The sequence below is a fragment of the Microtus oregoni genome, unplaced genomic scaffold, assembly GCF_018167655.1.
Source record: "Microtus oregoni isolate MIOR12 unplaced genomic scaffold, Mior012 000018F_ref0000195, whole genome shotgun sequence".
Taxonomy (NCBI): Eukaryota; Metazoa; Chordata; class Mammalia; order Rodentia; family Cricetidae; genus Microtus; species Microtus oregoni.
Window position 1 is genome coordinate 17,744,553 of NW_024543077.1, and position 26,234 is coordinate 17,770,786.

A 26,234-nucleotide genomic window follows, 5' to 3' on the forward strand; every position below is an offset into this window, starting at 1 on the left:
ATGGCAAAGGAATAAATAGAAGTGATGATAGTTATGACCACTCCAGGCAATTGAGAAAGCATGAATAATAAAATATAGAAGAGTAAGATGAAAGATAAATGAATGTAGTTACAGCTTTATGGTGTCCTTACATCTTTGACATTCATTTTGTTGTCTAAGAAAAAGCCTTTTCTTGTGGCATAAAGACAAAATACAGAGAGGACAAAAAAATTTGAATTAGAAAAGTAGACTTCTAGTTGAAAAGAATGAAGATAGTAAGAATGTCTATCTTAAAGAGGGCTTGTGTGATGGAGGAAGGTCATTGGCTAATAAAGAAACTGCCTTGGCCCATTTGATAGGCCAGCCTTTAGTTGGGTGGAATAAACAGAACAGAATGCTGGGAGGAAGAGGAAGTGAGCTCAGACGCCATGCTCCCCTCTCCCGGGCAGATGCGATGAAGCTCCGACCCAGGATGGACATAGGCTAGGATCTTCCTGGTAAGTGCACCTCGGTGCTACACACATTAATAGAAATGGGCCAGGCGGTGTTTAAATGAATACAGTTTTTGTGTTGTTATTTCGGGGCATAAGCTAGCCAGGCGGCTGGGAGCAGGGTGGCAGGAATGCAGCCCACAGCTCCTTCAACACTTGTGAAGAAAATGTATCTGTGATTGTGAACTTTAAAGCAATGGAGAAATTTTCAGCTATGAAAGTTATAAGAATTCCATAATTAGCAAAATATCTGTCTTCACAAATTCTAGGATATGTACCTTATCGAACATAATAAAATGTGGGCTATCTCAGCCATAAAGAGAAAAGTGTGTCTGGAAGGAAAAAGCACTGACAATGCCCCAGGCAGCTCCACTGCCAGTATCTCCACGGAAAGTACTCGCTTTCCACTGCTGACATTCATGGATGAATGGGTGTGTGTGTGTTATCCCAGTCTCTGCTTGCACGTCCTTTCAGACACTGTTTATCAGCGTATTGTTTAATGGCTGTCTTTGAATACAAGCGCGTAAGTACAACAGATATGATAGCACTTACATGACCTTTGTTCCAGAACTAAATCAAGACTCTCTTAATCCCCATAACCAAATGATGTAAGTGATCTTTATATGATAAATGATGCAAAAAATGAATTTTGCCCATATTATTTAAACATTTTAGTCCCATTGACTTTGTATACAAAAGAAATGTCTCTGAGCTCAGAGTCAAAAATATGTAAATATCAAGTATCCTAATTTAGCAAAAAGCTCAAATGAAATACACATCCCCGAAGGTACTAGGAAAAGATGCTCAGGCAGACATTTGAGGAAGAAATGAGCTAACCTCCCACACAAGACAGAAAGGACAGAAAGAATTCCAACAAAGCATATGGAAATAGACAAAAAATACATCTGTATTCTCAAATTCTTCTGAAGATCCATTTGCCTCTAACTCTTCTCTCTGAGGATGCCAGCCTTCTCTGCTCTGGCTTTTCACTAATGGCCTGCCTTTTTCTGGGGCTAGGACTGACTGTCCTCCCTGTTCCTCATTTTCTCTTTCCAGACCATTCTGAGATTTGAAATTCTAGACCTTAACGCCTACCATCTAGCACCACATTTTGCTCCATCTTTCTACAACTCAGAGCAATCCACTTGTCTTTGAAGAATGCAACTCTGGGGTCACTGTCATTTTTCCCAACACTACTCATGCCATAATGGTAATTTCAAAAATTCATTCGTGATTTTCCCATCCAATATGCTAGACTTTCATTTCTATACCTCCCACTCTTTCAGTAGAGTGGGAAGAAGATAAAGTCTTGAATAATATGTGTGGTGGTATGAGGATGCCAATCCCTCAAACAGCAAAGCTTCCATCAGGTCAAGCTCAGGGAAAAGGCAAAGCCTTCTCACAGTGAGTCTGTGGATGCCGAGAGTATGAGCCACAGCTTCTCTGCCCAGAGGACTGAAGCCTGGCATTGCATACCAACGCTGAACTCCTACCAACCCGACACCGTGGGGAGCACTAGTCTTTGCACTTCTTCTTAACAAAAGGCCCCTTTTATAACATTGCTAAGAGAGTGTCACTGCCGTGTGTCTGAGCATCACAGCCTATAACACCAATATAGAAAGCTTTCCTGAAACCCAGATTCCTGTTCCCAACTACCGGCTATCGACTCAAATGGGTACTATTGAAAATCAACATTTTAATAGGGAATTCTTCAGTAGTATTCATCACCTCCACCTGTTCTCCCATTATTTTCTCCATAAGGAGTTGGTAGCTCATCAAATACCCAACACAAATACACCCAGAGAGAGAGAGAGAAGCTACACATTTATATGTCACACACACACTGCACATTCACATTGCACAATAGTCTATAAAATCTACATATATATATATCAGAATTAAATATATCAGAATCCAACTTCCCCCATTACCTCATAGCTACTACCTGATTCCAACCCAACATTGTCCTTACATAAAACATAGAAAACCCCTATGACATAGTATCTCCCTGCACCTCTCTTCTTCTATGCCTACCATAAACATCTATGATTCATAAATATCAGCCACAGCAATCCTTTCAAAGTAAGATTATTTTACTTATCAGCTCAACAGTTGACAACGTAAAACTCTTGACAACAGTCAAGTGCCATAGAGTATGACTTAGGATGCCTGTCTTACTCTACTTTCCCCATATAAGTTCTCTAAGACGTCATCATCTCTTATACTCTGTTCCCATGCTGGCCAATTTCATGTTTATTCCCACACATCAATTCTTGAACACTGTATGGATCTGCTACCAAAACACTGGTCCTCCACGATTCCTTTTGTGAATTTCCCATAGCCTTCTACTCTTTACTCAAAGGTCACATCTCACTGGAATCATCTCAGGTCCTGTCTGCAAACTCAGTGTCCTCACACACTTCACATCTGCTTAGTCAATAGCCCTCCACACATATACATATACTATACATATACATATATACATATACTACACATAACGTACATTTATTAATATAGCCTCTACACTTTATTGCCTTGTTTTTTAATTAATGGGCTGTTTTCTATTATTTTTGAACAAAGAGTGTGTGGCTTTAGGCCCTATGGGGAGTTTCTCCCTCTCAGACAGGAGCCATGATTTTTGGTCAGGTGGCACTGCTAAGATCCCATATAGTGACCCATTACATTAAATCAGTACCAATTTGTGGTAATGGCGAGCTTCTTTACACATCCTGTGAAATCCACAGTTTGTATTGTATGGCAAAGAAAAACAATAGAGCACTTTTGATAATTAATCACCATTTATTATTCTCAGCTCATTATTAATCTGCAACAGTTTTCTGGCCTTGTATGTTACTATTCATTGAGAAACTAAAACATATAAACAAATACTACTGCCATTTTTAAAGTTTAATTTGAGGAAAAAATAAGAGTTTTACCCGAGTTTTCAGTTAGGCACCAAAGGGATTTGTTTATCTTTTATTTAAATGACATTACTTAAAATTAATGTTTAATGAGAACATAACTTTTTTCTATGAAAAACAAAATTTATGACAGAATATTGTTGCTAAAACTCTGTCTTGATACAGTTAAGTGTTGGTTTACAGTGACATGCTAGAGAAAATGATTCTAATAAATTATTCCGAGTAAATCAAATTGACAGAATGATTATCTTTGCCTTCATCCTGAGGCAAAAAGAAATCACTTCTAATATAATCACAGCCACAAATAGTACAAAACGTGTGTGAATATCCTCTTGTGTATTTAGATACATACACAACACCAAACTCATGATTTAGGCCCTGTTATCTAATCTTATACTCACACATGGGTATAGGAGAAGAAAAGAAAAAGGAGAAATACGGTAACATGTATACCATAACTACACAATTGATATGATGCCAAAAATTCCAACTTTAGATTCCTCTCCAAAGATAATTTTCCTTTAGACATCGCTATGTTGATTCTACTGTCAAAATACAACAGTTCAAAACTAGCTAAAAAACAAAATCCCTTATTCAACGTAAAACAACTTCATTATGATTAAAAATATTTGTACTAAAACACCTTCTACTAATTAAAATATTTTCTGATCTCTGTAATTGAGACTGTCATGGTCCAAGACTGTCATGGATTTGGATATCTTTTCAAATCAGCTACTTTAGTTTTCAGGAGATGGGGTCTCTGCACAGTGACCTCCAAGTGATGCTTTCAGATCTGAGACAGGATTTTTAATAACAGGACTTGATCTCAATTTTCCACTGACTTTTCTTCTGACTGGTATCCTTCTTTGTACTTCTCTCTCCTGTTTCTTTCCCGTTGTAACACTGATATGCCCAGACAGTCACAATAGCAACAAAGAATTAGAGCTTGCAAGGTTTGTTTGAAGTGGGACTAATGGTCCCTTCATGGATTATGGGTTAAGAGAACCAGGATGAGGCAAGTGGGCATTACAGACATCATCTGCAAGAGAATCCTTCAATTAAAATCACAGCTCCTACCAACAGTCCAGGTGTTTGAAGGTAAGAATTTACACCTGCCAAGAAATGCTCCTTCTAAAGAATTCCTGTCGACAGCAGGGAAGGACGGGTGCACAATTATCCTTGAATCCCTGCAGCTTCAGTCACAAAGAATGTTGAAGTTTCAGAGGAGAAAGCCAGTTCCAAAGCAGAAAGACTTAACCCAGCCATGCAGCAGATCCGGAGCAGCAGAGTCCATGAATCTGGCGCTCTGGTCACATTCAAAAAAAATCAAAATATCTTCTCCACCTCTTGCCAGACAAATCCTGCCAGATTTATGAGTACAGGTCAAAGTAATCCATGGTGTTTCAGCGTACCTTCCCTCAAAGGTGCTACAGAACCAGGTTTTTATTCCATTTTAGAGATTATTGTATTTATTAATAATAAAGCAAAGAAAACATCAGTTGAAGAGTCAATGTGTGCCAAATTGCTAAATACATGGGTTATCTCATTAGAAACTCACAAGAGAGCTCTTGAGATAAGTGTGGAAAATATCACTCCACTGTGCTGATGAGGTAACCAAAGGAACATAGCCAAATTTATTCAGAAAGAAGGCAAAAAAAACCCACATTTGAACCACATTTAAGTCCAGCAGTATAATATGTAATAGTATTGAATAGTGTTTATCTGTCTCACCAGCAGTATAATGTGTAATAGTATTGAACAGTGTTTATCTGTTTCACCATTATAGTCATGAAACCTGGAAGAAAGCCTAGTCAAAGTCAAAACGGCCAACTAAATACATTAGTGATGGAGATTATGGACCATGAAATGGTTTATTTAATGTTTCAGTCTATCAAAACAATTACAAAGTTTTAAAAATGCATCAAAGAAATGTCTCTTTGCAACAGACAGAGACTGTGGGGGCATTTTCTTAACTAAAGACTGACTTGGGAGGCTCCAGCCCATTTTGAGTGGTACCATCCCTGGGCTGGATATAGGTAGCAAGGGAGTAAGTAGAATCCTTCATGGCATCTGAATCAGCTCCCTCCAGTTCCTGTAGGTTTGAGCTCCTGCCATGGTTTCCCTCAACAGACTGGGATTCAGAATTTATAAGCCAAATAAACCTTTTTCTTCCAAGTTGCTTTTGGTTATTGTGCTTCATCATAGTAATAGCAACCCTAATAAGATGCAGGTCATGAACTATTTTCCATTTTGACTCTTTTCTAAACATTTAAAAATACAAACTGCATCTTTAGCTCATGAACTATCCACACAAAAAGCAGGCAGCAGTCCGGAATCCACAAATTCCGTTCTTTGCTGGCTCCGAACATTTGTTCTCGCCTTCTCCTTATGAAGATTGAAGTTTTGAAAGGGGAAGGAGATGTAACTCCAAACCGAATGGGATTCACCCAGATGCGTTTCCACACCCCACTGCTGACTCTGTGAAATCACATACAGGAAGTCAAGCGCTTTAGATATTACTCGTTAGAAAGCACAAAAGGAAGGACCCATGGAAAGGTGACAACAAGAGGCAGAACTGCGTGCTAGGTAGCTCACAAGAATTGTGTCGCCTACCAGATAATGAGAGTGAAGAGGGCTCTTAGTTCAACTGCTGTGTGTGTTCAGAAACAGCGAGGTCAGAAATATACTATCGGGCTTAATAAAGCATATGGTCTAATTGTATTTCCTTCAGCTAAGACCTCAATTAATGATTCTTTATGAATGAGCCCATTCGAATGCTTCCTACACAGCTGGTGAAGTATACAAAGAGCTAAATCATACTCAGAGAAAAAGAACACAGATTTAGATGTTTGGCACTTCCATCTGCACCAAAGACTGACAGCAGCTCCGTTTCTGTGAAGTCAATTGTTGCCTCCTTTCAGAAGAATTTCCACCCGGACTTCTGAGTGTCGGAGAAGCCACGCAATCATTGTAGGTGAGAAAAAAGCAAAAGGACTGAATCCTTCTGCCCCTCTTCAGGGGCAGTAGCAACCCCAGCCCCTTCCTCTCCCCAACTCCCTCCCTTCCTCAAGGTTTTCCTCTCCCTGGATGATCTTGTTTCTGTGTCACAGAGAAATTGAAGCTGTCGAGAGGAACACAATTCAACTTCCTGCCCTCTGAGTGACAAATTCCAGGCTCTTATTTCTTGTTTTCCTCTCTCTAGCAAGTCTCAGACAGAAACATAGCTCTGTCTTGCTTTGAGTCACTCACTCTCCCCTTGACCTTGGTCATTGGTCATTTGGCCCCACCCCATCCTTCTATTTGGATCAAAGACTTTGTTTGTGTATTATACCCTGTTTTTGCTGTATTTCCAAATATCCACTTCCTAGCGCTGCCTCCATTGAGTGCTAACTCCAGACCTAATTTAAAAATTGGCTATTTCTCATATGCAAAACAAACACAAAATACATACTCCGAAAGCCTCCATCTACTGAAATCCTCTAGATTTGGGACACTTGTGCCCCACTGTCTTTCACGTCAAGTCCCTCTTCAACACTCACCTCTTATGCTCAGTTGTAGTCCATGTGGCTCACTCCAGCATGTAAACATCCTGGACAAATGTCATCAATAACCTTTTGTCTCTTGGGTCAAATTTATAATCATTTTAGGTTAATGTAAAACTGCACACACAATGCCCTCCTTGTAACATTGACTTTTAAAGTTTTACTTATACTATATTTAATTCTTACCAAAGGAATTCAAACTGGAAATTAAAATTTGATATGACTCTAATACAAATCTCTGCTCTAAAAATATGCATACATGCAATGAGGTGCATTAAGTAGAGCTCTGTAAATATAGGATAATATTGGGTGTAAATTGATTCACATTTGGACCATCCAAGCTGTGCCCTGAGAGATAATCAGTTACCCACAAAGCAAATGCTTTAACACAAGTAACCAAAAGAAAAACAAAGATTTTTTTTTCTTTTCTAAATTCTTCATTTTGTTTTTTGAGGATATTTTGCTAATGATTAATATTTATTAAAAATGTGGGAAGTAAATATTGTCCCTGTTTTGTCCTTCACAAACATCTAATTGTCACAAGCCTTCCACGATACCCACCTCGGATACATATGTGTCACACTGCTACGAATTGTAACTAATTCTTCTCAGCTCTCATTCCCCTCATACCTTAATATCTGACAATGGTGATCCTTCTTTTTCTCTTGAAACTTTAATTTCTCTTATTCAATGACATCTGTCTCACCAACTTTCATTAGCACAATACTTAAAAAATGTAAAAAGTCTATTCCCTGAAAGTTCTCTTACACCAGACATAAAATATGAACTTCGAAAAATTCAACACCTCAGCCAGATATTTGACTTCTAAATTGTTTTCCTACCTCTATTTTTGTGTCTTTCTAATACATGTATTTCACACTGAAACTATCATATTTTCCCAGTGTTGCCACTTCCGCAACTGAAGTCCTTCAGTGATTGTTTCATGTCTTTGATATGCTTGACCTTAGATATCCACCTGCCTCTGCCTCCAGAGTACTGGAATTAAAGGCCTGAAACACCACTGCTTGGCTGCCATATTGAATCTTAATATCATAGCATATTGACTGTATTTGTGCTCATGGTGCCAAGAGAAAGATTAAATGTTTATATTTGCAAATGGGAACGATACACAAAGTTTTTCCAATCATGGACAATGATAACAATGTGCCAAGTATACAACAGTTATGCCATAAATGAAAGATAGATTCTGTTGTTTGAGCACTAAAACTATTCAAAACTATATGGTAGAATAATTTGCTTTCAAATAAAAAAAGCATTAAAGGGAAATTGGCAACAGGTCTATCATAAGACAGAAGTGAGATGAGATATATATGGATAAACGTTTAAGGTAAAATGGGAACTCTACAGTATTAAAAATAATGATGGGATCAGAGAAGACCTGTTAATGAAAATACCAGGATGATCCAGGCATAAGAAATCATTAAGTATTTCTCCGAGGTTCTCAGGTAAGAGGACAGACTGGAAATTGCCTCCATGTGTCCTGGCTAAAAAGAGTTAGTGTGAGGAAGAATTGACTACCACAAAGAGAAAGTGAGGGTGAACGTTAGCAACCCTCAAAGGTAGAGACCGATTGACAGCTGAAGGTTGCTAAGAAAAGGATGGGCAACACGTGACATCTAAGCCAAGTCAAGCAGTTCAACTGCGCAGCTTCCTCAAAAGATGAGAAATCGGAGCTTCATCCCGAAGGTGAACGGTGTGGCTCTGGTAAGTGACCGGCAGTCAACTCTCGGAAGAAGCTCTCAGCCTTCACAGGCCTCAGATCCAGCTTGTGTTTTAGTGAGACAGTAACTCCTCTGGCAATGGGGTTGGAGAGAACCATCTCAAGTTAGTTTTTATGACTCTAAGAATGATAGCTGGGTGTCATCCTGAGATGAAAGCTGCTGTTTAAAACTAAGCTGAGACAATGGGGATGTTCTGTCAGGAACTCACCAAGGCCCGCTGGCCTGGGTCTGAAAAAGCATGGGATAAAACCGGACTCACTGAACATAGCGGACAATGAGGACTACTGAGAACTCAAGAACAATGGCAATGGGTTTTTGATCCTGCTGCACATACCGGCTTTGTGGGAGCCTAGGCAGTTTGGATGCTCACCTTACTAGACCTGGATGGAGGTGGGTGGTCCTTGGACTTCCCACAGGTCAGGGAACCCTAATTGCTCTTCGGGCTGATGAGGGAGGGAGACTTGATCAGGGGAGGGGGAAGGAAATGGGAGGCGGTGGCGGGGAGGAGGCAGAAATCTTAAATAAATAAATAAATAAATAAACAAACAAACAAACAAACAAACTAAGCTACCCTGTGACCTAAGAAGAGGAAACAGCTAAAAATCAGGGAACTTGAGTTTAGCCTACCCCAACCCGGGATGAGCACAGGGAGGCAGTTAGTGGACAGAAGTACAGACGTGCTGGGACAGGAAAGCTCACGGAGACAGCCGTCCCTCCGGAGCCAGAAGCAGACATCAGCTGACAGTACATTTGGGGTTTGATGCTCTGAACCTTGGGTCTGAGGGTGGGCCTGCTCACTGCTACAGAGTCGGAGAATGCTGGCTGGTACGCCTTAACATCCATGCCTGCGTTTCCCCAGCAGATCAATATTTAGGGGGCTTGCGAAGTGTGAAGACAGACCCCAGTGTTGCAATTGCACTCTCCGTTCTCAGTGAGGCTGAGAGATGCTCTCCGCCTAGAGCATTAGCCCACCTAAAGAGCGGGTGCATGGGTAGGTTCAGAGAACCTGACCACCCCACACGCTGCAAAGTCAAGTGTGGCCAGCAGAGGTCCTCAATACACTAGGAAGGGGAACTACTGATGGGCAAACCATCCTATGGACACTGGCTACTGGTCCAGTACAAAACACAAGAGGAAAACGCCAGAGTCCAGGAGCTCAGCTGACTCAGTCAATCCCACTCATCCGACTGGAATTTTCTGAGAATCAAGAACCGGGCTGTTGTAACAGTTCATCTTCTCTCTCGTTTTTACCCTTGGGCTCCTTATCTGAAACTTTTCACTTTATTGTATTTTTTAAACGCTCATGTTTTCGTTTTTATCTTCATTCATCCATCCACCTAATATTGTTTATGCATGTTTTCATTATTGTGCAAACTTTTATTTATCTTTTTATCGTGTTTTTGTTTGTTTTAATACTCCTGTATTTCCCATATTTGTTCCTTTACTATAGTTTTGGCAATATTTTGAATTTATCTTATTTTCACTATCTCAAAACAAACTTCTTATAGTTTATTTTATTCCCCTTCTATCTTACTTTGTGTTCATTTTTTTCCCAATATTAGGATGGGTTTTGTTGTTTTTTTTCTTCATCTTTTATTTCTTTTTTAAATTTATTTATTTATTAAAGATTTCTGCCTCCTCCCCGCCACCGCCTCCCATTTCCCTCCGCCTCCCCCAATCAAGTCCCCCTCCCTGTCAGCCCAAAGAGCTATCAGGGTTCCCTGCCCTGTGGGAAGTCCAAGGACCACCCACCTCCATCCAGGTCTAGTAAGGTGAGCATCCAAACTGCCTAGGCTCCCACAAAGCCAGTACGTGCAGTAGGATCAAAAACCCTCATCTTTTAATTTCTGACCTCTTGTTTTTTTCCTCATTGGTCAGCTTTTCTTCAATCTTCTTTTTGCCTCCTTTTATTTAATTTTGTTCATCTTCTGCTTACTTCTTTTTCTGACCCTTTTATACCATACCTTTATTAAGTCCACATTCACCATGGAAAATTTTGAAATTCCCATTATCTTAGCCATTTTCAGTGTTATGATCAGTGGTGATATCTTAGGGGGTTTTAACCAATTTTATGTGTATTTCTGTATCTTTTTACTGTTTGATATTGTTGCTGTTATAGCAATTCTTTTCCTCTCTGAGAAGTATAAGAGACTGAGTCCTTGAAAATAGGCCTAATAAGAAAATACCTAAAATAAAACCAGAAGAAACAAGTGAACAAGTAGAAGACACGAATCATCATCAGACAAGGCAGATGTGATTCTTCTAAAACACCATTAATCCCTCAACTATAGAATTCAAAGAGCTAGAAAACATTACTCCTGCAATTAATATGGACACTCAGAAGATTCCATCTAGCCAGTGCTGTAGACTATGAATTATGTAGCAAGAGTTTAGAATGTATAACCCAGAGTTTTTATTTATATCCGATTCCTGCATAGTGGTTTCTATCTCTCTGATGTTAATGGAACATAATCTGAATAAAACTCAGCATAGTCAAAACACCTTGAAAGTTAGAGCATCAGGGACTAAATGACCTATGTGTGTTAGCCACACACCAAGGGATGGGAAATTGGACTCCCCACCTCAGATCATCCAGTGTTGCCAGAAGTGAAGTAGGAGGAGACTCCATGATAGGTTGAGAATCACCATCCTGAAAATCAGAAATCCAAAACACTCGAGTACCAATATCAGACCATGAATTGAAATTTCTTGGCCTTACTTTGCAAGATGGCAAAATTTAGGCTCACTAAATATATAAAATATTGGTTGGGGGATGGTGGCACATGCCTTTAATGCCAGCACTCAGAAAGATCAGGTGGATCTCTGAGTTTGAGACTAGCCTGGTCTACAGAGTGAGTTTCAGAACAGCCAGGGCTACACAGAGAAACCTTGTCTCAAATATGTGTGTGTGTGTGTGTGTACACACACATATATATACATATTTGTGTGCATGTGTGTATAATTAAATATATAGTTATATATATCATATATACATATAATCAGTTTTAAACTAAGTTTGAGATGCAAATTAAAACATATAAATTCCATGAAAAAATGTAGATTCCATCCCCAAGATATCTCATTATTTGTAGGAAAATATTCCAAATTTCAAAATCTGAAAGACTTCTGTTCCCAATTTGGTGTTATAGATAACAGATTGTCAGTCTGTAGCGGAATACCATGTCAAGAACGATACAGTTCACATAGGCTTGAATGCTTTGCACCCTCCAGCCAGCTCCAGTAAAACAGTAGGAAGTATATAGAGTGCTAATAAAATGAGTTTAAAGAAAAGAATAAAAACTAGTGACATAGTTTGAATTGACCTTTCTATAATAGTCTTAAAATGTCAGTTTCATTTAGTCTCCACTCTAAAAATTCTGTTTTTAATCAAATTTGAGAGGAATTTTCTCAGTATATTATACACACATGGAGAGAGAGAGAGAGAGAGAGAGAGAGAGAGAGAGAGAGTTTTCATGGTGCCCCTATAAAAAGAACTGCTTGTTATTGCTTAAGTGAGCCATATTCTTTCTTGTCAATGTACTTTCTGTATGTTTTCACTGAACTATCCTTCCCTCGGCCCAAATGCTCATTCCTCTCCCCACCCTGTACTTCTGAAACCCCATTCTTGGCTCTAGGTCCAGCATATATGTAACACGCCATGAAACATTATCTAATGCCCATTCAGAATTATCAATTCTTCCTTTTGTGTTTTGTGATTTTTATTAAACTAACTGGCACTCATTTTCATTATAAATTATAGTGTGCAGCTTTTGTCTGTTGCCTCAGTCAGCCAGTTAGTCTTCTGGCGGCTTGCTGGTGACATACTGTCATTAGGTATTTGTCAGACTAAAGTAAATGCTCCTCATTCTGTCCCCAGAGCAGCCTTTCCATCCCCTTTACTCTTCTAGAATGCACTGTTTGCAGGTCTTATTAGCAGTTGGTTCTTTCTGTGTTCATCTGAAGTGATGTAGAAAGAACAACTCAAGATCAGTGTTTTTAAAATACGCAGAGGTTCGTAAAGTTTTGAAATCTTTTTATTCTGGAGATTATAGTGTAATTACATCTCTCTCGGAGCTTCACCTCTAGACCAAGAATCGCAGAGAGTTAAAATGTCTAATGTACCTTTTGAAAAGCAAGGAAAGCTGACAGCAATAGAAGAATTCATGAGAACAAAACTTTGCTTCCTGTTGAAAGCAGAGCTCTCTGCTTTTGAGGAAGAGCAACTTTAAAATAACTTACCATTAGGAGCTACTAAGTGATTTTGACCACATGGAAAATAGTGTTTTGATAGAATCAGCACATAGCAAACAAACACACTCATTTCAGATCCTGTTTTCTTAAATGGTTAGTGTAAGTATTGTCTTCTTAAAATTCAGTGATGCAGAACAGGGAGATGCTGTGACAGAAAATCAGTGGCTTTAGAATGCAACCGCGCCAAAGCTGGACTCTGTAGCCACATCTGATTGCAGCCTCCCAGTGCAGGGGTGAAACTATCCCCTTCTCTGTGCAGAGAGAAGCTCTGTACTCTTTGTCAAGCTGAATCCTGCACCCTTGGGGAGGGAGACTGTTCCTTCTCTGAAGCGCCATGGCTGGCGTTTTACATGTGCAAACTCTTAGCATTATATAAATGAGCATTTAATAACTGCTAATTAAAGGAGAACAAAAATTAACAACGCTTAACAGAAACCTGACATAATAAAAAGAGGAGGTTTTGTTGGAGACAGAAGATGGGTCTGAATATCACTTTACAGTTTAGAAAACCCTTCTACCAAGTACAAGGACCCTGCTAAATTTGGTCTCGTTCTGCTTATAGGAGGTTCGTGTTTCCTGGGTCCATTTAGTGGGGCTGTCTGACCAAATATTGGTCCTGTCCAGGCAGGAACACTCAGCTGAAGATGTAAATCCTTTATAGCTTTCTTTTTCTTCTAGCAATAGCTGAGCAGGGATCATTCAATATGCTCTGTAGGTTTGGGTCTTCAAATAACCCTGCAAGAACCACATCTCCCTTTCCCATCAACTCCTCTTTGGCATATTTGATGAACAAGCACAAGAGGCCACCACAAGATACAGATTTGTTTATTTCTTTGGTTAGCTTGTTTTGTGTGTTTGTTTACAACAGAACAGCCTAACCTTTCTAACTGCAACAAGCAGACAAACATTTGGAATTGAGTTAGGAGAGAAGAAAATCAAATCTCAGAAAAGTAGAATATTTCAAGGCATTATTTGCTAAGCAATTACAAGAAATGTAGAGGAAGTAGGTGAAAAAAATGCATAACCACATTTTATGACCGCAACTGGAAAATACCTTTTCTTAAGAGAGAGAGAGAGAGAGAGAGAGAGATTTGTTCAAGGTGTCACAGCAAGAAGGAAGACGTCTATAAAGAGGCAAAAATGACAGCCTGAGTCAGGCTGGATCAAACTTCAAGAGTCTAATGCCAGGCATTTTATTGCCAGCATATTTAAACACAGTATAATATATAAAAAAAATGTTTTCCAGTGCAATACAATCCCTGATGCACAAGGAAGTGTAATTACATTGAAATGCAACCAGAGTATACATCATTTCTTCCAAGAAGAAGGGTTCTGTGCTAACTTAAGGGATCTGGTATGACCTAGGTCATGCAGATAGCATAGAGGTCATTTGGGTTAATAGTCACCCTCATTCCTGGTTGTGGGGCTATACAGATAATGGAATGGGCATTTAGATTACTAGCCACCTCCAGTTCTGGATGTGGAAGCTTAATACGGCCTAGACCAACAGGTAACAGATCATCACCAGGCTGTTAACCATCTCCAATTCCCAGCCTTTCCCGGTTTCCCTGGAGTTCTGTGGGCAAAAGGACCAGTGTGCTCCCAACAAATTGTCAAAAGCATGTATTTAATTTAATTCACATGTGTACATATACGTACACGCATACATTGACAGGTATTTATCATTTTAGAACCCATATAAGATCAAAGGGATAAAATCAAAATGCATTTCAGTGTAATCCCATTAAAATATTGCTTGTGGTTAATCTTTAGTGAAAATTTTGAATTTATTTCTAACTCTAAAATTATAATTTTGTGTGCAAAAAAATCTAAAATTAAGAAATATTTATACATACCAAACACTTAAGCAAAGTTTTCATTTGCTTGGAAAATGAACTTGATTTCTAATTAATTATGTTTGTGTATCTTCCATTAATTAGGCATCTTATAATTTTCTATTTCTGTCCATGTTACATGTATTTCTTGGGTTACCTGGACAATGAAGAATGTTTTATATAGTTACAATTAGTAAACTCAAGCTGTGTGAATTACAAACCAAAACTTTTCTAATTTTGTCTGGCAGTCTCAGCATCTGGATTATGTTGTGGGACTTTATCAGCTTTTCCTTTCTCTGTGAACTATGAAAAAACCAATGTGTAGGCAATTTATTGCTTTTGAACAATAATAGGTAGTTACAGAAATCGTAATTAACGTTTATATTGTACTATACCAGCAATCATGGATGTACTTCCTTTTTCCACCAGCAATTGCTGTTTCCAGGATATAATAAACAGCGCCTCTCACTTTAACTTTGTTCTTTGGATACAGTGCATAAAAGATTTGGGAACCCATATAAACTGTGAGGAAGCCATTTTCTTTTATAAAATCTGCCTACACAAAGGTTGAAATTCTAGGGGTTTCTGAAGATGACTTTATTCCAAAGCAAACTTTAAAAATGGTCCTGTACTCATTACTAAAGTACTAATTAGAATGCTTCAGAAAGAAACTATTTTAAAAACAATAGTTACTAAATAAGTAATTAAATTATCTATTATCTTTATCATCTTTAGAAATACTAGGTTCAGAGCAGTAGAAGACTTTAAATGCGGTGCTAGGTTATATTAGTCCAGATTCTCTATTAACAGAATCAATAGAATGAACATATATTACGGAGGTAGATTCACAAGACTTGGTTGTATGATACAGGCTGAGTATCAACAGTCATAGTAGAGAGGAAGGAAATCAGAGACTACTGCTGCTGCTGCTGTTGCCTCTCCTCCTCCTCCTCCTCCTTCTCCTTCCCCTCTTTTTCTCCTTCTTCCTTCTCCTTCTTCTCCTTCTCCTGCTTCTACTTCTCCTTCTTCTTGGACAAGCGAAATGAGCATGTTCCCACCTAAACCCTCTGAAATACCAACAAATTTTTGGAATGGGAGATAAAACTGATGTTGAAGTTTAGGTAGAGTGCTTGCCTGGCACCTGACATGTCCTGATTTTTATCCATGACACTAAGAAGATAAAGACCTTAAAAACTAAAGCAGGTCACCAAGAAGTGTTCAAATATGAAGCAAGTTTATTTTCACATGCCTCTATTCCTTAAATTTCCACCTTGGGGATTCTTTGAAAATTAATAACAAAATATCATTTTATTTATCAAACTCTGTCTTAAACTGTGTTAACGTGGTAAATGACAATTCTACACTGGCTTCTAACACCCAGTTTCTCACTATACAAAGCAGTGATAGTCCAAACGCTCTGTAAGTAAGCTCCAGAGGTAGGGTAGGCAGGAGCATTGGGAAAGACTCCTCTAGGCGCCCACAACCTAGAGGAGACGTAAAGTCAGAAGCTGACTACAACCAAAGAGGGAACCAGGTCCTGAAGGTAGTCTTAAGACTTCAGCACTCAGCACTGAGTTCTTATTCACTTTGCTGTGTATAAGTGAATGTTGTACCAGGGACAAAGTTACAAAAGTTAGAGCTTGCTTGGCAAATCCTCACTCTCGTGGCATGGGTCCAGTGGGGAGCATGCCTTCTTCCATGGGTGTGGATGCTTTAGTGAACATGGTATCAGTGAGCACATCTGGAGCTGCCAGATTTCTTGGAGTGTTCAAGACACATGAGTTCTGAAGCCCACTCCAGGGACACCTTGGTGAATGTTGATGCATCTTCTGAAGCCATCACGGCACTGATGGCAAAATTGCTTTTCTTCTCTCCACCCTTTTGTGAGCATCTTGAAGGGCCCAAGTTGGAAGTATTCTTAGTCTTTTTAGATCAGTGCCTCTCAAATTTCCTCATCATGCAACACTTTAATACAGTGCTTCATTTTGTGGTGATCCCAAACCACAAAATTATTTTCATTGCTATTTCTTAACTGTTATGAATCATAATGTAAATATCTGTGTTTTTCAATAGTCTTAGGCAGCCCCTCTAAAAATGTCATTCAACTACCCACAAGGGGTCATGACCCACAGGTTAAAAGCCACTGTTCTGAAAGCACATCGGATATATTTGGTGGCCCATCGTACAGAACTATGATGGCATTATAACTAATCACATCTTCAATTATTGTATTCCCAAATAAAGCTACATTTGGAGATACTACAACTCAGGGATTATATATTTAAATTTTCAGGGTCCCAAACCACTAAAATGGCAATTATGACCTCTGGATGTACCAGTAATTATAGTGAGCTCATTGTAATTTTTATAGCTAACCACTTATGTATATGATTCCCAGTGGCCCGTGATCTACAATATTCTCTAACTTGCATGTTTGCTGGGCATAAACTTAAAATAATTTAGGCAATTTAGTCTTTATTGAAATTTTGCTTTTTAGAAAAGCTTAATGAAGTCAGATTTTCATTAGCACATCACTGGTGAACGTGCGCTGGCATCCTTTAACTGCATCAGGAAACCCAAAGGAAACCCGAAGAGAAACCCAGGGATGCTTGCACACACTTTGTGAGGCTTCAAAGGACCTGACTTCCTGCATATGCATCACGTCTAATTTCTCAGAGCCACAGCTTCTATTGCTTGCTCTCTGGTGAAGTACCAAGTCTGTGAGACTGGGTGTCAGTGCTAAGAAATCTCCAGTTTATCTCATCTTAGTGGGCATCTCACAGGGATGCCAAAAGTTATAAAAGTTACTGGGACCTCAAGTCAGATCTACAGAGCTGTTAGATAGACTCTCTGCTTTAGAAAGGGGATTCTAATATTTAAGTATGGAGCAAGTATGGACTAAACATTTTTAATTTATTGATATTGGCTTCGTTGTTGAGAATTTTACTTTAGTGCTATAGTACTGTTTGATCTCATTATACGGCTCTTCATACATGCCCTGACTTTGTAGCACTGGGTATTTGTACACCCATTAAGATGATACTGTTAATTACATTGATTAATTTATTCTGGTTGCATTGAAACAACTTGGGAACCAAACAGTAAAGAAAATATTTTTCTGTTCTTTTTCTGTTTTGAGTACCTTCAAGGCAAATGTCTTTCTACTTTTTAAATTTAGTCTCACTAAAACTACTCAAACTCCCATTAGAATATTAATATTGTGTGCAAAATGTGTCTGTCTTCTTATAGGTTTAGAATTAAAAAGAGAAAGGCATGGAGAGAATAGTCTACTTCTAATTAACCCTCATTGAACATTTTCACCAAAACTCAGGTTCCTTGTGTGGATTCTTGCTTCAATTTCCATCAGAATTGAAATAGGAAAGCTGCTATTGATCATTCTTTAAAATATAAAGTATAGATTAATTGCACACTCCAAAAGAATTTTCAAGTAGAAAACATTCCACTGAGTCACTTTGAAACACAAAAGTGTGTGAAATTTCATATATGCTAAAGTCGATTCATGAGCAGCCAGTGGAAGCACAGTACCCAGGAAGCATGTCAGAGTGAAATAAAACTGGAATCTGGCTGGCTAGAACATTGAGAATCAAATTACATAAGCATGTATATATGGTTTGGGTAATCAAGTTAATCAATTAAGTTTAAAAATCACTTTATTTTATGTTTTTTTAAAAAGTCTGAAATCATCTGGGCAGTGGTGGTGCACACCTTTAATCCCTGAGGCAGAGGCAGGTGGATCTCTGTAACTCAGGTATATAATGTTCAAATCCCTTCCCATTTAGCCTCTCTATAAAAAAAAAAAAAAAGATTGTAACATGATAGAAGAGCAAGTGACTGTACCTTTCACTCCCCTCTCTGTACATTTGCTGCATGTCTTCCTGTTAGAGGCACAGGTGCTGGAGAGTAGCCAAAGACCTGCCTTGGCAGCACTAATGTTTGCTTGAGGTCATCACAGATCCTGAACACCATCAAGACGACCAGAAAGAATGAATGCAATCCCAGCACTTCACCCCTTCCCACGGGTAGGCTACCAACACGGGCGAACTGCTCTTCAGTCCTTGTTTCTGTGTCTACCTCTCAATACAATTTTGTCCTCTCTTCACACTCTGGGGACTAGGAGTCTCACCCAAATGAAATTAACAAGGCTTCGTGTTAGCAGTTTTAGCCAGCTGCCTTAAATTCCGCCCTCTGCTCATGCCTTTGAAAATAAACCATCTTAAATTCTACTCAAAGTATCCAAATTTGAATATCCTGTTAAGTCCTTGCTGAAATTGAGACTGATCAAATATACATTAATATATACATTTTCTTGCAGCCTATACCATTTTCAGAAAACATTTTGCAAACCGTGTTATATATGGTATTTTAAATAATAAATTAGTATAAGACCCAAAAGATGTGAAACATTTCTTCCCATTATAAGGATACAGCTTACCATCATACTTCCAAAAAAGGACAGGAGAAAAAAGGAAGGCATACTTTATAAGATAAAATAACAAGTTTTATATAATACAGAATCATTCTGAAATGAAAAAAACAAGACCCAGAGAAAATTGTTCAATTTTTTTTTTTTTTTGACGGGGAGATTCAGTGAAGAATGAACAGCCATGTGTGAATGGAATGAGCGTCATAAGTCCTAAGGGCGATCACACTTCAGTGGATTCCTTCCAGGTGGGGTAGCATCCCTCTGTGATTAAGGTTTGAGACTTAGTGTTAGACAAGATGGATCAGGGAATGTCTTTATGTACACCTCCTATACAAAACACAAGAGGGAGATAAATAACATTTTTAGCTTCTGTTACCACAATAGAGGAGAGAAATGTTGTTTCCTCTGAGCCCCTTGAGTGAGCAGCAGAAGGGTAGGAAAGGGGTCTACAGCGGGTGTCCTTTAGCTACTCTTCTGGTCGCTGTGACAAAATACTTGGCAAAAGCATCTATGAGAGGGAAGTGCTTGTTTTAGTTCACAGTTTGATGGTAGAGTCCATCATGGCGGGGAAGGTACAGCAGAGGGGATGCAAAGCTGTTTGCAAATCTGGAACCATGCCATCGGGAAGAACAGGGAATGGAAACTGGTTTGTACCTGCTTTCTTCTTTCTCTTTAGGCCAGAATCCCAGCCCATAACATGGTGATGGCGACAAATAGAGTGGCTCTTTCTTTGTCAACTAAACCTTTCTGCAAACATCCTGAGAGTCACACTAAGAGTTGGATCTGCTTTGATGATTCTGAAGGGACACTAGCCTACTTGAGCACGTGACCCTGGCAGGCCTTGCTCTTCTCCCCAGTTCCCTCTGCCTTGCTAAAAACCATTTTATTCTTGAAGCTAGTTCCCAAAGTCTTTCCCCTTATTTGTTCAATCCCTCCTCCTGAGGCTGACTACTGAGGTCCAGTAATCAAAGTCTTGAAATCTACCAATCAAAAGACCCCTTTGACTCACCTAATTACACACCCAATTAAAATTAAATGCCTCATCCCAACATGGGGTTTCCCCTTGTACCATTATAAACCATCATTTTCCTATATACTGAGTCTGTCTCCTCTATTTCCGGAGGCAGTTTTTTGTACCGCTGAGGCAAATATCCCTTCCTCTTTTCTCTTGTCTTCTTCCCCTTGGCCCTTTTCCTCTATGGCCTGTCTTTGTTCCTTATCCCTGCCCTCTGCCCCTCTGGTGCAAATAAATTTCCTTTGTGCTGAGAACTTGGCCTTGGGGGTTCTGAGCCGATATTTTTTCTTTCAGATTCTAAATCCAATCAAGTTGACAACAAAGATTAATCATTTCATTTTCCAAATCACAATACTAAGCAATCAACTTAGTAAAGCATTTTTTACTTTAAAATGTGGGCTTCTTCATTATCATAGAACATTTATGTGTACTAATGATTAAGAATTTACACTCATTTTAAAAGAATACAAAGAAAAATAATATAGTTCTTTATAAATCAATATGTAAAATCACTTGTTAAAAATTATATTACTTATTAAAGACACTAGACTTTACAGACATATTTCTGTCTACTTATCATCAAAAGGATCTCCTGAAATAAGCAAAGTCCTGAGTACAAGATGACAGACTATACAGTCAAATTTGGAAGCTTAAACACCAATGGAGGGGTGAATCGTAAGGTAGAAAACTTGACAAAATTCAACTGTTGAATTAAGAAGAAGAAACCATAAGGAAATCTACATGTAATAGAATATTACAGTGCCCTTGATCACATAGAGAACATGATCAAAAATAGGAATAGCTTTAAAGTATAAACAATATGCATGTGTACACATACAAATGTGCCACAGTTAGGGATTTAGCTTAGTGTAGGGCACTTGCCTAGCAAACCCAAGGCTCCAGGTTTAATCCTCAATACTGAAAAAAGAAATGCCATACAAAATTGTCAATGAATAAGCAAAAATATTCTTAATAAAAATACATTAACACAGTCTTCCAGATCCCAGACCCCTACTCCAGAGCACCCTCAGTTGGGGCAGAAGATCAAGGATTGAACACATCATACATCATGGTCTTACTTAAAAGCCACAGCACTTTATAGCAAACAGAAATTAAGGGAATATAGTTGGGCTCCAATTTTTCTTTCTAAATTAAAAAAAAAAACTTTGAAAGAGTTTTAATTACCAGGATATCCAAAGTTCCTAGGAGAGACCCAGAGACTGACATCAGAAACTCTTTAAGCATTTTTCAGGCCATGCCTTATGTTGGAGAACACAGAAACAGATATGATTTGTCCTACTCAAACTATGACGTGAGATTCCCCTCTGTTTGCTGTGATTACTAATAATGAATAAAGAAAGCTGGCTTGAGTCTATAGCAGGGCAGAAGAGAAGTTGGTGGGGAAAACTAAACTGAATGCTGAGACACCATGTAGTTGCCAGAGAAGAAAGACGCAAGCTGCTAGCTGGAACCTTGCCAATAAGCCACAGCCACATGTTGATACACAGATTAATAGAAATGGATTAAATTAAGATGTAAGAGTTAGCCAATAAAAAGCTAGAGCTAATGGGCCAATATGTGATTTAATTAACATAATTTTGTGTGGTTATTTCAGGTCTGGGTGGCTGGGAAACTAATAAGCTGCCTCATACAATAGATTGGCCCTCCAATATGTTCAACTAAGTCCATTTAAAGCATGAGAGAGCTTGAAACAGAATTCTAGACACAAAAGAACAGAGTTTAGCACAGTTTCTTGGTAGCCACATTTTTTTTTCTAGATGAACTCACAGCAAGCAGGGATGCTGTGGCTGCTTTAAGAGAGGTACAATCAAAACTATGTGGCTTCTTTATAAATGGTGGCTTCCTGGTTGGCCAGCATGAACTCTGACTCTTTTGGGAGGCTGAGCATTTAAATGGGGTTTGTGAGCAGAGTGTTACAACTTGCTTAGTGGCAACATAGACCTGCTATGTGCCTGAAAATGGGACTGTGAGCATGGCTCATGGTAAACAGATCTCCACCCCACCATGTTGGACTAGGCGGAGCAAGCAGGCAGGGCCGTGTTTGCCCAATAATGTTGCTTAGGTTCTTAAGAAGCACTTAGCATATTAAGAAGCCATCCTGGTCAGAAAAAGATTACAGATATGCAATAAGAACAGATTCAGATGTAAAAGACCTCTAAACAAGACACAGTGTCTTTTAAAAAAAAATGTATATTGACTTGGGGACAGAGAAGAAAAAGAGTAAAGAGACAGTAAATGTAATATAAAAGAATACAGACAGTCACAAATTAAAGGAGTAAAGATGATAAAATAAATATTAAACTTCTAGAAAAAGTAACAGATTAAGAAAAATAAGCCACATAAAGATGGAAAATACACAGAAAGTCTTGATTATATTACTGTGTTTTCTTTGAATTTTTTGACTTCAAAGAGATAATTGATTCTGGTGACTGCTAAGCTAAAACATATATGTTTTAAAGGTTTCTTGACTTCAAATTTTGAGTCTAAAGATATATTGCTTTGGAAAAGAGGTTCTTCTTTTGTTTCCACAGAAGATGAGAACCTGTAGAATCCTTCCTGACTAATGTGGTTTGATAAACCAAGACCCCCAAGAAGGTCGCCATAACACCCCAAAAAATACTTCACCCAACAAAAAGCAGGAAACAGTTTGGAAAGAACCACACTCATATTCCCAAATATTGTTTATAAATGTTTGTTTACATTTAAAGGTAGATATGCTATAGACATTTGCATTGGTATGGATCTTGCTTTATTGATACAAAGTTAAGGTTAATTTTGTTATATGTATATTTTGATTAAGGTATTGTGTTTGTGCAGCTCATTTAAAATATAATGTATAATTAAGAAATATAGGTTAATAGATAGTCATCTGTAATACTCAAGCTTATAGTCATGTTAGTTCCAGTTCCCTTTAATTCTCCATTCACATAGCTTATACACATATTTGATGACAAACTTTAGGCAACAGAAAGTTACAAAGCTATTTCTCAGGGTCAGAAGTTATTCTTTGAGTAAAGGATATTTTTACAGACCCCAGCAGACTGTAATGCAAGCAAGGCCCTTGTTCTCTGGAGAATATAGTTTTCTGCTTTGACATTTGCTCATGTTGAGTTACTTTTTCCATACCAATCTGAAGACTAGTGAAGAAGGCTCAAGATAATGTTTATGACTTGAGATAATGTATATGACCTAAGTTTATCAGATCTTGGCCACTAGATGTGAAAATTGTTCTTGTTAATGTTATTAAAATGTCTATTGATAATGGCATGGATCAAAATGGAGTAGACAGTATGGCATTATTCTTTTCTTTTAAGAATACTGTACTATAAATGAGAGGGTACATGAACATGGCCTAGGGAGTCTTAGAGGAGTAAAATAATCCCAGTGGATGCCTGAAATCACTAGGGGTACAAAAGCCTATCTATATCATTTTGTCTTAAACACACACACACACACACACACACACACACACACACAAATACATCTAATTATGATAAAGTTTAATTTATAAAGTAGAACATTAATACTACTAAATAAAAGGCATAAAGAAATCTCAATCCTATAATGAAATAAAAGTTCAGCAAACATTGCTACCCCGTCTTAACTAGAATTTTCCACTTAATGTTTTTAGTCTGTGGTTGTGTGTAGGTAGCTGAGACTGTGGCAAAGGAAACCTCAACTATAGCAGGATTTCTCTGGGCCACCAAACCAACTATATCCCAAATAAAAACACAGAGACCAATTACTAGTTATGAATGCCCCGCCATCCCACTAGCTCTTATAACTAGTTTAACCTGTTTATCTTCATTAGGGGATTCCCTTGGGCCCTTTTACCTTTCTTTCAATCTGTATGCATTATTTTCCTACTTCCTGTATGTAGCCAATGGCTGTATAGCTGGCTGGCCCCATCTTCTCCCTCATTGTTTCTTCTTTTCTCAAGCCTATATTCCTCCTTCTACTCATCCTCTCTGCCAACCAGCTCCTCTACAATCCCTCTCCTGCCTAGCTATTGACTGCTTAGCTTTTTATTAGACCAATCAAGTGCCTTGGGTAGGCAAGATGAAATAGTAACACATCTCTACATAATTAAACAAATGCAGCATAAACAATTGTAACACATTTTTACATAGTTAAACAAACGTAGAATAAACAAATGTAAGAGGTCTCTGCATAGTTAAAGTAATATTCCCCAACATTCAGCTAAGCAGAGAGGAACGTGTTCTAAAATATGTTGTGTTTGGATTGCATCTGAGTTCAAAGCTGGAAAACTCTAGTGTCACCGTGTCCAAAGCTCATAAGCTTGATTTTCTTACCCTATGTTATGGTGGGGGCTAGAAGGTGAAGGTATTACTCTAATTGCCCCAAGAGAAGCTGTGGTATGGTTGCTTCTTTACAGCTGATCCAAAAACTGTCTTCTGCCTATTCTAGGGCTAGGAAGTAGTTTAAGTGAGTTTTTCAATTACACCTGTGGCTTGAATTTTGTTTAAATGATTCTGGAGACACATTATCAGCATTGCATCTATCACTGAGAAGAAAAGGAATCCTACTTATGTGATGATTGTTTTCCTTATTCAGGCTACAAGTCCCCAGCACTGCAGAAAGACCATTAAGCCACACAGTATCATTTCACATTCACAGATGCTTTTTTTTACTAGTATTTTGTTTGTGCTTGCTCATGTGAAGATGTTACTAATGTGCCAATTGTAATTTATCTGTCTGAATAGTGTAGGTTTTTGTTGTTTTTGTCTTTTCCTATAATTATTCTAATATGTTAGAAAATACATGCCTATCTTCATTGTTATGTTGTATGAGACCACATGTTCATTTCCCGGACACACAGACTCCCAAAGTAACCACACAGAAACTGTATTAATTAAATCACTGCTTGGCCCATTAGCTCTAACTTATTATTGGCTAACATTTACATCTTAATTTAACCCATTTCTATTGACCTGTGTCTAGCCGTGTGGCTATGGCTTACTGGTGAGGTTGCTGCTGGCAGCTTGCGCCTTTCCTCTCTTGACTCCGCCTTCTTAGTATTCAGTTTAGTTTTTCCCTCCGACCTCTGTTCTGCCCTGCTATTGGCTCAAGCCAGCTTTTTTTATTCAAATTTATTTGTAATCACAACATACAGAGGGGAATCACACATCACCTCCCCTTTTCTTTTTAAATAAAAAGAAAGATTTTAACTTTAACATAGAAAAATTATATATAACAAAACAGTTATCAAGCAAGACTTTATCTTTTATCATAACTAAGGAAAACTATAATTATAACTCTTTATTCTTCAACTCTATCAAAAACTCCAGAAGGATATAATAATATTACCTAAATAAACAGGAAGTGCATTGTAAACAACTTCCAATACTCTAGAATTGACAGAGACATCTCATTGCCTGGACAGTCACCCAAAGTTCTTCTGTATCATTGGGGCATCCATCTTCAGCCTACTGGCCTGTAGTATTTGGCAGACTTTTCCATGAAGCAGGAAATTTGAAGATCTGTTCTGCAGATGTGTCTCATTGTCATGAAAAGTCCTAAGTTCTTAAGCATTTTAGGTGCTATAATCTGTAGTCTTTGAAAGGTCTGAAGAATATCTATCCATCTGAAATATACCTCTGTACATCTAGAAAACCTAGAAAGAGAATTGGAACTAAAGATTTAGAACTAGAGAACTGGAATAAAGAAAGGACAACAAGATATGAAAAGAACATGACCCTCGGAACATGCATGTGAGTCTTTTTCCTGTAGATAGATGGGGACTTTCCCCTAAGTCCTCGCTACTCTGAGGCATTCTTTTGGCTAACCTGGTTGTAGTCTTGGGAGGTGGACTAACAGGCTGCAACAACAAACATTTTAAGAGACCACTTTGCTGTATTGCATATGAGACATGGATCTTATCTCACAACAAGACAGAGGTAACATGAAGGGTCCCCCCTGACGAATTTGATGTGCTCAGATCACCTCCTTAAAGGCCCTTCTCTAGCAGACCC